At 35.8% G+C, this 11,642-nt stretch overlaps 1 long non-coding RNA gene across 1 annotated transcript; it reads left to right on the forward strand.

The window, feature by feature from the left end:
- Nucleotides 1-1,083: 1,083 nt before the first annotated feature.
- On the forward strand, nucleotides 1,084-7,997 carry LOC114635773. The gene is made up of 2 exons (XR_003713526.1): nucleotides 1,084-2,193; nucleotides 7,694-7,997. It is a non-coding gene; the product is annotated as an uncharacterized LOC114635773 (long non-coding RNA).
- The last annotated feature ends 3,645 nt before the right edge of the window (nucleotides 7,998-11,642 follow it).

Consider the following 11,642-nt stretch of genomic DNA (forward strand, 5'->3'; position numbering starts at 1 on the left):
CCACTGTTACTTAGAATATGTAGTAAAGTGCAAAGGACATCTTGACTAAGCATATTCATAATTTTCCATCATGAATGAACAATAACATAACTTGAGGCCATTAATCCCAGCATTTCAGAGGGAGAGGCAGATATATCTCTATGAGTTCGAGGCTGGCATAGTCTAGATAGTGAGTTCCAGGGCAACTAAGACTACATAGCAAGACTTCATCTCAAACAAATAAAAGAATAAGTAGTTTTAAATTTAAATGTATTTATGTCACAAAAGTCTAGGTTATACGCAACACCAGTTCCTACTAAATTTCCTGGAAGTTGGACATTTACCTTATCTCTTAGAAGCCCTCCAGTGATTTCAGGGTCAGTCAGGACTGAGAACATTTGTTCCAAACCTTGGCTACATATTTTATTTGGGAAGATTAAAATCCCCGCCCCGTGTGTGTGTGTGTGTGTGTGTGTGTACATACTTGTGTGTATCTTTTCAGGACTGACCACTTGGTGTTCCTCTTATCTAAGGAAGCCTATTTTCCTGTTCTCAGCATTCCTTAGTTGCCTATGGTTTTTCGTGTAGGCTAAGAAGCCATGAATTTGAAAGAGAGCAAGGAGGAGTAGGTATATGTGAGTGTTTGGAGGAAGAAGAAATGATGTTATTTATAACCTATAAAATAATTTAAAACAAAATCCTGAATCAAAACCACCAATTAAATATAATTCTCTAGGATAACACCTTCTAAATGTTCACCCTTAACCTGTAGGGATTAGAAACTTCAGTTCTGGAAGCTACTTTTCTACCTCTTCCATTTCAGAGAGTAGGACCTATGGCAATGAGTCCAGCTTCATTGGTTTTAGGAAACTAGTAGAGATGGAGATTCCAGAAGTCAATAAAATTTATAATTTATGTTTACAATATTGCCAGGTATCTGCCTGCCCAAGTATGTATATGTTTTTTAGCTTAATATGATTTTTGTTTCCTTACCTTCTATTCCCAAAGGCAGTACTGCATTCATCTTTGTAATATATGATGTATTTTTATATGCAATACTTTAAAACCTTATACATATTGTCATTTTTATTATAACAAGTGTGCTGAATGATTTTAAGTCAACTTGACACAAGTTAAAGTTATTTGAGATAAGGTAACCTCAATTTAAAAATGCCTCAGTATAATCAGGTTGTAGGCAGACCTGTAACTTATTTTCTTAATTATGGTCCCATAAAAAAGCAGGCTGAGCAAGCCATGAGGAGCAAGCCAATAAGCAGCACCCCGCCTGGCCTCTTCATCAGCTCCTGCTCCCAGGTTCCTGCTTGTTTGAGTTGCTGCACTGACTTCATTCAGTAATGAACAGTGATACAGAAGTGTAAGCCAAATAAACCCTTTCCTCCCTAATTTACTTTTTGATCAGGATGTTTCATCACAGTAACAGAAATCCTAATTAAGACAACAGGTAAGTAAGTAAATTTTTTCTGCCTCAACATCATCATTACTGTGAATTGTAAATTATGTTACCCAGTATAAAAGTTCTAAAGGGAACACTAAGGACTAATTTTCAGTGAGCATTGAGACATCAAAGCATTAATTTATCAGTGTCAGTCTCTGAACCTCAATTTTCTTCACCTGTCAACTCAGAACAAAGATACTCACTCTGCTATCTATGAGTAATATTTTTAGAATCAAATAATATAAAATCTGAGTGTACACTTTGAAGTGTGAACTAAACCCTATTACTAAAAGAGGTTATGAAGTCTTATTCTCCTGTAGAGATAAATAGTCAGTGTCAGAAATCAAGGCGTTCCTAGAATTATTGAATCCTTGGGCTAGAAAGAGAAAGGTCTTTAGCTGCCATTTATATAACATCTTCATTGTTTATACAGTACAAATGAAAGTTATAGAGAAAATGACATACTTGAAGTTACCAGAAAATAGTGACATAACGAAGCGGTGATTTGAAGATAACAACTTATCTTGGATCCCTGGCTTTTGCAACCATTTCACATTCTGTCCCCTTCTTTGTTCTTGTCTCCTCCATTATCTGAGCTCTTTGTGTTCCACACTGTAAACAAAGTGCTGATTGGACATGAGCCATTAAACAGTAGGATTGCTTTGTAGAAGACATGGAGTTCATGTGATCAGTTAAGACTTCCCTGTGAACTGTACAACCCTGTGTGTATCAGAAGCAAGGGGATCCTGAACAAAGAAGTGAGTGGGGTCGTGTTTCTTAAACTTTGTGCTTAGGGACTTTTCTCATTGTCGTTCAAACTACTATTCATTTCCTAACACCAAAAAAAAAAAAAAATCACATCTCAGAGCAAGGCTTACTTCGATTATTAAACTTTCTGATACAATATAATTGTGTGTGTGTGTGTGTGTGTGTGTGTGTGTGTGTCCTTGTTTTAACAGTCATTTAAAGGAGTCCAAGTTTGAGTATTAATAAGCAGGAGTGGACAATGAAGTGGCTCAGCAGGTAAAGACCACTTACAGTGCAAGTGTGATGTCCTGAATTTGATCCCTGAAACCCACACAAGGGAAGGAGAGAACTGCTCAAGAGTTGTCATACACACACACACACACACACACACACACACACATCTTGATGCTAAAAATAAGGTAATTAGAAGAATGGACTGAAGCAGGGATGGTACATTTAGTCTTATAATGAAGGCAAGCATTACAGCAAAGGAGCAGATAAAGTAACTGCCCATAGAGAGGTTGTGTGTGAACACTTAAAAGTTTTATGTATGATAAATGATCTTGATTTTTAAGATATGGTTCTAGAAATACATTATCTTCCAAGGGTCACCACTTTATCTCACACATGAAATTAATAGTTTCACCAGCATAAAAATCCACCTACATCCTTGACCCTTCCCTATCTACTCAAAATTAAAATGTAATTGCTAAATAATTGAGTTAACAACCATCGAGATTTCCTTTAAGACATATCATGGGAAACCTTAATTTGCCCTCCATCAATGTTATACATTAGTTCCAGCCTGTTACAAAAGACTGAGACGAATTGATACGACCTGGAAGTTGATAAAATCCATGACAGTTGAACACTTAACTTTTCCTTCAAACATTTAACAAAGAATTACTTTGAACATCTCAAAAGACCTATACACTTCTGCGAGCATACTTTGTTTCCATGATTAAATGTTAATGTCATCACATTTCAATTATTCAGACAGCAAATAGTAATGTTTATTATATTAATGCTAAAAGGCTACATTATTTAGTAAATCAAAGGAGATTATAGATTGCTGCTAGAAACTTTGTTTCAAAATTAGAGCATACTGCTTTCTCTCTTCCCCTGGATCCTCTGACCTTTAATTTTTCAGTAAATTCTACACTGCTGTTTTGCTGATTTAAGTGTGTTTGCATGCAAAGAGCCACTTAGCTGAAGTATAATGAATAATATGAATAATGTGACCACATGGCATCAGTGGAAGACAGAACTGGCCTGGAAGATCATGCTGATTAAATTGTCAGAAAATTTGTGACCTGCTTGAATTTAAATAACTTGTAATTGGCCATGCAGAGAACAAGTGCAAGAATATATTGACATCTTTTAAAATTGAATTTGCTTTCAGTAAATTGTTAGAACTTGGTCAGCCTTGACAACTGCCTATTTTCAAAACAGTCTCCTTGATTATTGACATATTAAGTGACTATTGTGATAGCAGCACTTCTGATCCACTTTTAAGCATTGCTTGTAAGCTATTAAGTGCTTCAGTTTTTATTGGATTAATGGTATTAACATGTTCCTATTTCCATCATTTTAGAGATTAAATTATTTATTATTGCTTATATGTGAGGTGAACATTTTGAAAGTAGTATCAGCTTATGTCTTTTCTTTATCCAGCCTTGACACACTCCCTTTTACTTGGGACATTTAGACTAGTCTTACTTGCTGTGATTAATGTCAATAAGCAAATGGCTGATTTTGAAATTAAACAGTATATTTACCCTTAAATTGATCCTTTTGTTTTCCATTTGTTTTGATTTTGGTTTGCATTCATTTAGATTAATCAAGCATTTTTGCAATAATGTTTTAGCTACTTTATTGGCTGATTAGCTATATTTAGTTAGAATCTACCTGAAATATATTTCACTTCATGTATAATATAACTTCCATTTCTCCTTACAGCTTGCATTTTCTCCTACCTTATAAGCATATTATGTTTTAATTATACTCCAAATGTTCTACCATATTTTTAAGGAGATTTAAATAATTTTAATGATAATTGTTGTAACTGTAGATTTTGTGTATATCCTCACACATGTGTGCATATATCACCTTAGTGTGACTAACATTATTAATGTTTTATAGTTGTGGTTATATTCAGATTTTGTGTGGGTACTATTTTCCTTCCACTTTAAGTTCTTCCTTTAGCATTGCTTATAACATCAATTTTCTAATGGTAGGTGTTTCTATTTTTCATGGCTTAAGTCTTCCATTTTTAATTTTGAGAGATATTTTCAGTTGACACATTAAAATGGTGGTGTTTTTTCACACTAAAGGTTTTACTACACTGTGATCCTTTTTGTGTATTGCTTCTGAGAAAAATATGGTTTCACCTTTTTGCTTCTGTATGTAGAGTCTTTTTTATACCTCTGTCTGATTTTAAAATTTATATCCTTTGTCACATATGTTTAATATTCAGCATTATTTTTTAATGATTTTTGAGGTTTGGTTTCTTGAATTTCTTACATGGATTTCTAAGTTTATAATTTCATCAGTTTTAGAAATTTTTTCTGACATTATGCCTCCACATATACCAGAGAGAGTTCTGAAGATGACTATCTGATATCCACAGCCTGTCTCTACCCAAATCAAGACATGCTACTCTCATATGCCTTCCTTTATCTTCTTTGGTTTGTAAACATTCACATAGCTATCCCAAGAATTTTCACAACCTAGCTAGGATTTAACAATATATGGCTGGCCAGCAATCTGATCCTACCCATACTAGCTCTTTAGAATAGAATTGAGCAGTGTTGATGTCTGGAGCCTTTGGTATTTTAGGAACTAGGACTATTGTTTGAATATTCTTCTCAACTACTTTTTCCCTTCTAGTCAGTTACATTTATAAAGGACTGGTGGCCATCGAATTTAAAGCATTTATTCTTTGTATAACAGCAAAGGAATGTGTGTTGTCCATGTTTGTTACACGACTGGTTACAGTTGGACTTTGGGCAGGTGCTGTGGGGAGTATGTGAGTACAAGTACACACATGCCATGGAATGACTGCAACATGCAGTAGGAGACCACAGATTTGGGTCCTCATCTTACATATTATTTGAAATAGGGGCACTTTCTCCTTACCTGGTTCTTGGCTTCTGCATAGGTCAGAATAGCTAACCTGTTTGGTTGCTGGGACTCTCCTGTTTCAGCCTATTTTCTTCTTTTTTCTTTCTTTTTGTACTTTCCTCCCTTCAAACCCTTCTACGTACCTGCTTACTGCTCTTTTTCAAATTTATGGCCTCTTTTTTTCACTAATTGTTATTGCATGCATATGTATGTATATACATATGCCTGAATGTAAGCCTGCGCAGACCGTATAATGTTACTTGTATGTATGTTTTCAGGGTTGATCATCAGGCACTGGACTGTGCCTAATGATTAATTGATGTTCTCTTTCCTGGAGAGGATAACTCTCCTGCTCCCAGCTTTACTTAGTTGCTTGTAGTTCTTTGTGTAGGGTTGAGGCTATTGGGCTTTTCTCCATCCAGTTTCATTGGTGCCATCTTTGTTCAGCTTGCATCTGGGCAGTCATGTCATTTTGTATTAATAAGTCATTTTGTATTTTGATAGTTTTCTGGCATATTTTCACGGGTGTGTATTTCCTGTTGTCTCTTCTAATTTGAAAGATGCCACTTTTACTAACTTCACTGGTTTTCTCCATTTTCTCACCAACTCCCATGCCTTTATGTAACACCTATATGCATTGTCCAGAACTCCTGAATGTGCCTAGGACTTATCTTGTGTTTTTGTATTCCTTGTACTCAGCTTACTGTTCCTCTTCAAAATGTATTTTTGATAAACTTGCTTCTTACTACCTTTACTGTTACTGTCTGCATCCAGTCATTATCATTTCCTGCTGGGATAGCCTTCACCTTCTAACCAGTTTCCACTACACCATCCTATTTTTAAAATAAACCTTATTTTTATTGATATATACTTTCATAAAATGAACATTTTCATATTGTGATAGTATTAGACCTCCTAGTCACAGTGCCTTTTTTATACAGCAGATAACCATTTAGCTGTTCTAAATGCAAAATTTCAACTAAATAAGCCATTCTTCCCATGTAAGGCCAGTGTTTGCTGAGACCAGCAGAATCCCTGATAAAGGAAAGAACAGAGTGCACATAAATTAAACAAACAAGCAAACAAACAACAACAACAACAAAAACACCTGCTCCCAGCTTTCCTAGGTTACCTATAGTTACTTGTGTAAGGTTGAGGCTTCATGGTCATTTCCTCATCCACTTTTGGATGTCCCTTGGTGTCATCCTTGTTCAGTTTACAATTAGGCAGTCTTCTTAGTAAAGCTTTACAGGAGTAGCTTCTGATATTTCTAGAAAACACAGCCTCACAGCAAACTCCCCTGATCCTCTGGCGCTTACAATGTTTTCACCTCCACTTCTGCAATGTCTCTGAGCCTTAATTGTGTTTTGTAGATGTAACTAGCCTCTACAACTCTGCATTTTGATCGGTTGTGGTTTTCTGTGGTGGTTTCCATCTGTTACAAAGACAAGTTTCCTTTATGAGTAGTGAAGAGTACTCTTATTTGTGGATATAAGAACAAATGTTTATATATTGCTATTAGAGATTATGCTGGCTTAGTGATTTAGTGGTTGTAGATTCTCCTCCAATAACTATTACTTCACTAGCACTAAGTAGTTTGTTAGATTTCTAGTATTAGTCAAGGTTTTCCTGTTGTTGAGAGTGTCTTAAGTCGAATCAGAGAGTTATTGGTTACCACCAAGGTATGAATACCACTACTATACCCTTAGGGTTATTATGCCTTGCTGGTCATTGATGTGGTTCATAGGTGTCATAGTTGATAAGGCTGTTGCCCTTCCTCCTCCTCACCCCCACTTTGGTAGCTTACATGGTGAATGCCAGTAGGATATGTTGATGAGGCAGAGTCAGGAGGATTGTGGGTTCCAGGACAGTGTGAGCTACTATCTTTTTAAAACAATATTTTTTTATTCCTGTAGTATAAGGACAAGAGTTGTAGCCATATCCTACCATGAGTACATACACATACACACACACACACACACACACACACACACACACACACACACACATATATATGTTTTGATTCTTTGAACATTTCGTGCACTTTATTTTGAGCATATTCAACCTCCCTCAATTTCCCTGTTTAGCACCATTCCAACCTTCCAATTCCCTCCCAACCAAATCTGGGGTTATTTTTATTATTATTTTCTTCCCCTATTGAATCTAATTTGTGTTTCCCAGCTCAACTTGGTATTGGAGCCTGCTGTGGTGTATGGTTAGCCTACTAAGGGTCACATCATTTAAATAATAAAAATCTGTATTTCCCGCAGCTATCAAATGCTAATAGCTTCTCAGCTAGTTCTTAAGACCATTCTACTTTAAGTTTTCAGCAATAGCAATTTAATTGGCTAAGTTTACTTTATAAACAGTTGCTCCTTTCCTTCTTAGAAGACATTGCTCCAGTTGTCAAGGAAAGGGGAGAAAGGCATAAAAGGAGAGACTGAGCAACAGCTGTCCAGATCATCACATGGAGGAAACATTTGAACTGATGATTAACTGAGACAAAACTGAAGATATTGAAATTCACTAAATCCTCACAATGATTATTATCTCTTCCTCTAACCTAAACATTTTCATCTTCCACTTTATTTTGGTCATCTAAAGAAGTTATCCTTCTTACCGTTCGCAGGTTTTGAAAATGAATTGTACATGAAATAATAAAATGGTATACATCCTGGGTTTGGTAACAGTACCATTGTTTTATAAGATTCTGTGATTATTCTTTGGAAATACATATTGAAATATTTAGAGGCAAAACTTCATAATTTGAAGGATCTCTCAAGTGTTTCAGTAAGGAAAACAGAAAGTTAATTTATTTTTAAAAAGTTTTTAGTTTATCTGAAAGAGAAAAGGTGTCAGATTTCTATCTTTATCTTCAGGGACTGGCTATAGCAACAAGTCTCATTTCCTTGGCCCAGGGTCATACAGCTGGAAACTGAGAGGGCTGAGACAGAAACCTATGGTTCAGACATTTTGTTCTCTCCTTTGAAATTGTGTATTATGCCATCTGAACTTACATTTCTTTCAGCTTATGACTAAGGAACAACTAATCTTAAGATTTTAGTGAAAATATTGAAGGTGTATTATTTCTCTTTAAACTCAGCTTTTTTAACAAAATAACTCAAGTGGAAGCTTTGTTAAGTGCCTCAAACAAATGCAGCAAATGTGATTTCCACCTTCAGCTCATTTGCAGTACATCTTACTTTTGCAACTATATGATATTGCATATATGTTGGCCAACAGAAACTGATAAAACATGGTGATCTACATTAGTGAATCCATTGAGTCACAATTGTTTTTCAATCTTCCCTTTCTCTTAAGTATTATTATTGTTACATTTGTCTGCCCAGAAAATGCTCAGGCTGCTGTTTGAACAGTGTTCAATCACTTCCTTTTTGAAGGAAGTATTTCAAATGTAGTAGTCAACGCATGTAGGTTTTCCAATGTAATTTTGTTTCAAAATCTAATTGGAAATCATATTCAGATAGATAGATAGATAGATAGATAGATAGATAGATAGATAGATCACCTTAATACTTTGTAAGGAACCTTGGAAATTGGAAACAGTTTTATAAAGTTCTTTTAAAAGCAAACAGAAAACATGGAGTATGTGGATCCTTGATCAGACACACATTGTGTAGTCCACTGTTTGAAAGTAATGTAGCAGTCATTAAGTTTTTAGAGTTTTGTTTTGCTTTCAGTAGACAGGAACTCAATATTTTCCCACTTTGATCAATTAATATATACTTCTCTGATGCACAGATTGAATAGTTTTTCTATAAGATGGATGAAAGAAACAAACCTGAGCAAAAAAGAAAAACTTGGAATTTTTTTTCCAGTATTTGAGAGCATGCTGAGTAGCCAGGGTCAAAAGAGTCTAGAGATTTCAAGACAGCTGGTAACTATATTTGTCACACGTGTGGTGTGTTAATTGAAATTTCTTCAATGGTAAGTAGAAACGTTAGTAGGCAATCTAAACAGAACTGAAAATAGTGCTTCTACAAATCAATTACCATCTTCACATGGGTGAGCAGAAACATCCTGCAAGTCTGTGGTGACCGGCAGCAAAGGACTGACAGCAACAAATGGAAACTGGAGTGACTGCTACTCCTAGCTCCCAGGGTTACTGACCTCTACAACGCCATGGGAAACACAAACAAAAGGAAAACAAGAGCTGAAAGAAGCAGACAGTAAATCACCAAACTGAATTATGCTGTACTGATACAGGGTGCTTCCAAACATTGATTAATGTCAGGTAGTAGATTAACGTGAGACACACAGAAGTAGAACCATCATGAAATCCATCTAACTCAGACCTGTGAAGGTCAACATCTGCTTGCTGTCTTTCCGTTGGTGCTGGGAAACATGTATGTACACACACACAAAGACACACACATGCACACACACAAATGATTCTATGTTTTCTTTTGATGTTCCAGTAGATAATTGATCGTTTAAAAGTTTTCTCTCTTTCAGGTGGCTAATTTCTATGAGAATTATCTATCACCACCTTGATTCCACCCATCTTTTTAAAAGAATGCATGGGAAAAATAAAACCTGCTTTGACCTCTGTTTCATTGCAATGTAATTCCACATGCCTGAGAAGAAAACCATATGATGAGGCCCATATGCTATTAATAGAAAAATTGGTTACCCCAAATCTTGTTAGAATAATTTTTAAGAACTTTAAGGTTGTTTTTTAACTGACAAATCAGGAAAGTCAAAGTTTGGGACCACTAGTGTTTTGGAAAGTATGACGGGGGAGGGGAGGAATAAAAGACCAAGCAGACTATGGCAACCTATTTCTTAAATTCTACCAAATTTTACCTACTAAGTTCAGGTCATTTTCTTTCTGGATAGCCTGCTTATTTTCACTCTATTGAAAGATACTTTGGTTTTTATTAATATATATTAATTGTATAAACTAATGCATTTCATTATTACCTTTTCATATGTGTAGGTTCTGTATTCTGATAATATTTATCCCATCTGTTGCCCTGTCTTATATTCTCTCCCTCTGGACTATTTCCTAGGAGAGATTTGTTTATGCATCTTGGGACTATCATTTCTCAAGAACTTGATCTGATCAATATATGGATATTGAAGTTCCTGCTGAATTTGTCATTCATATTTTGTTAAGGGACCAACGAGGAAAGTCATTGGCTCCTAAAAAGCATATATGGTTAACAGTGAGCAGGATATTTGACAACTGTGAGAATTCCCATCTCCATCTTTTATTGTTAATTTGAGGGGGAGGAAAATAATAAGGATAGAGACTCAGGTTAGCATGCTCACTAGTCATTGAAAGTGTAATCAGGAGTAAGTCTGAGTCTTTTGTGTCTTCAGTCCTCCGTACATACAGCAGGTATACACGTATTCATCACTAGGCACATTGTCTCCCATTGAGGTCAGACAAGGCAGCCTAGCTAAAAGAACACATCCCACTGATAGACAATAGCTTTTAGGATAACCCCCCTCACTCCAGTTGTTTGGGACCCACATGAAGAGCAAGCTACACATCTGCTATATATGTGCGGGGAGGCCTAGGTCCAGCCCATGTCTGTTCTTTGGTTCATGGTTCAGACTCTGAGAGCCCCAAAGTACCAGGTTAGTTGACTCTGTTGGTCTTCCTGTGTAGTTCCTATATTTTTTAATTGAAATAGAAATACATGATTATCCCCCTCCTAGCTAATCTTCCTCTAACTGTTCCTGAGGTCCTCCCATCTCAAATTGATACGATTTTAAAAATTATTATTGTTACATATGTGTATATTCACAAATACATATATAAAGTGCTGGATTTGTTTTGTTTGTTTGAGTATATATGGTTTCAGGGCTGACCATTCTGCATTGGACAACCAATAAGGAGGTTCATCCCTTGATGAGTCTAATTTTTCTCCCAGCAGTCAATAGTTGTCTATGGTTCTTTGTCTAGGTTTGAGACCCCATGTCATTTCTCAACTTGTATGTTAAATTGTCTTTTGATAGTTCCACTGTTCTGATCTCATTTTTACAGCCATTTTAGGAGAGGCCATTTCACAGCAAACTTCCAGGTGTTCTTGCTCTTACAATCTACTGGCCCCATCTTCCACAATATTCCCTGACTTGTAGATGTAGATGCTTTGGTATAGATGTATCCATTAAGACTGAGGTCCTCATGATTTACAGATGTTCTTAGCTCTCCAGATTTCTAGTGTGTTCTGTGTATACATAGATTTGCATTTTATTCTGGCCTTACTAGCAGTATGATCTTAAAATAGTAACTTTCTTGAACTTTTGTCTTCCTGCTAGCAAGACAAACAAAATAATAATTCTTACTTCGCAGACTTTTTTATTT

This window comes from Grammomys surdaster, unplaced genomic scaffold (assembly GCF_004785775.1).
Source record: "Grammomys surdaster isolate TR1022 unplaced genomic scaffold, NIH_TR_1.0 61, whole genome shotgun sequence".
Taxonomy (NCBI): domain Eukaryota; kingdom Metazoa; phylum Chordata; class Mammalia; order Rodentia; family Muridae; genus Grammomys; species Grammomys surdaster.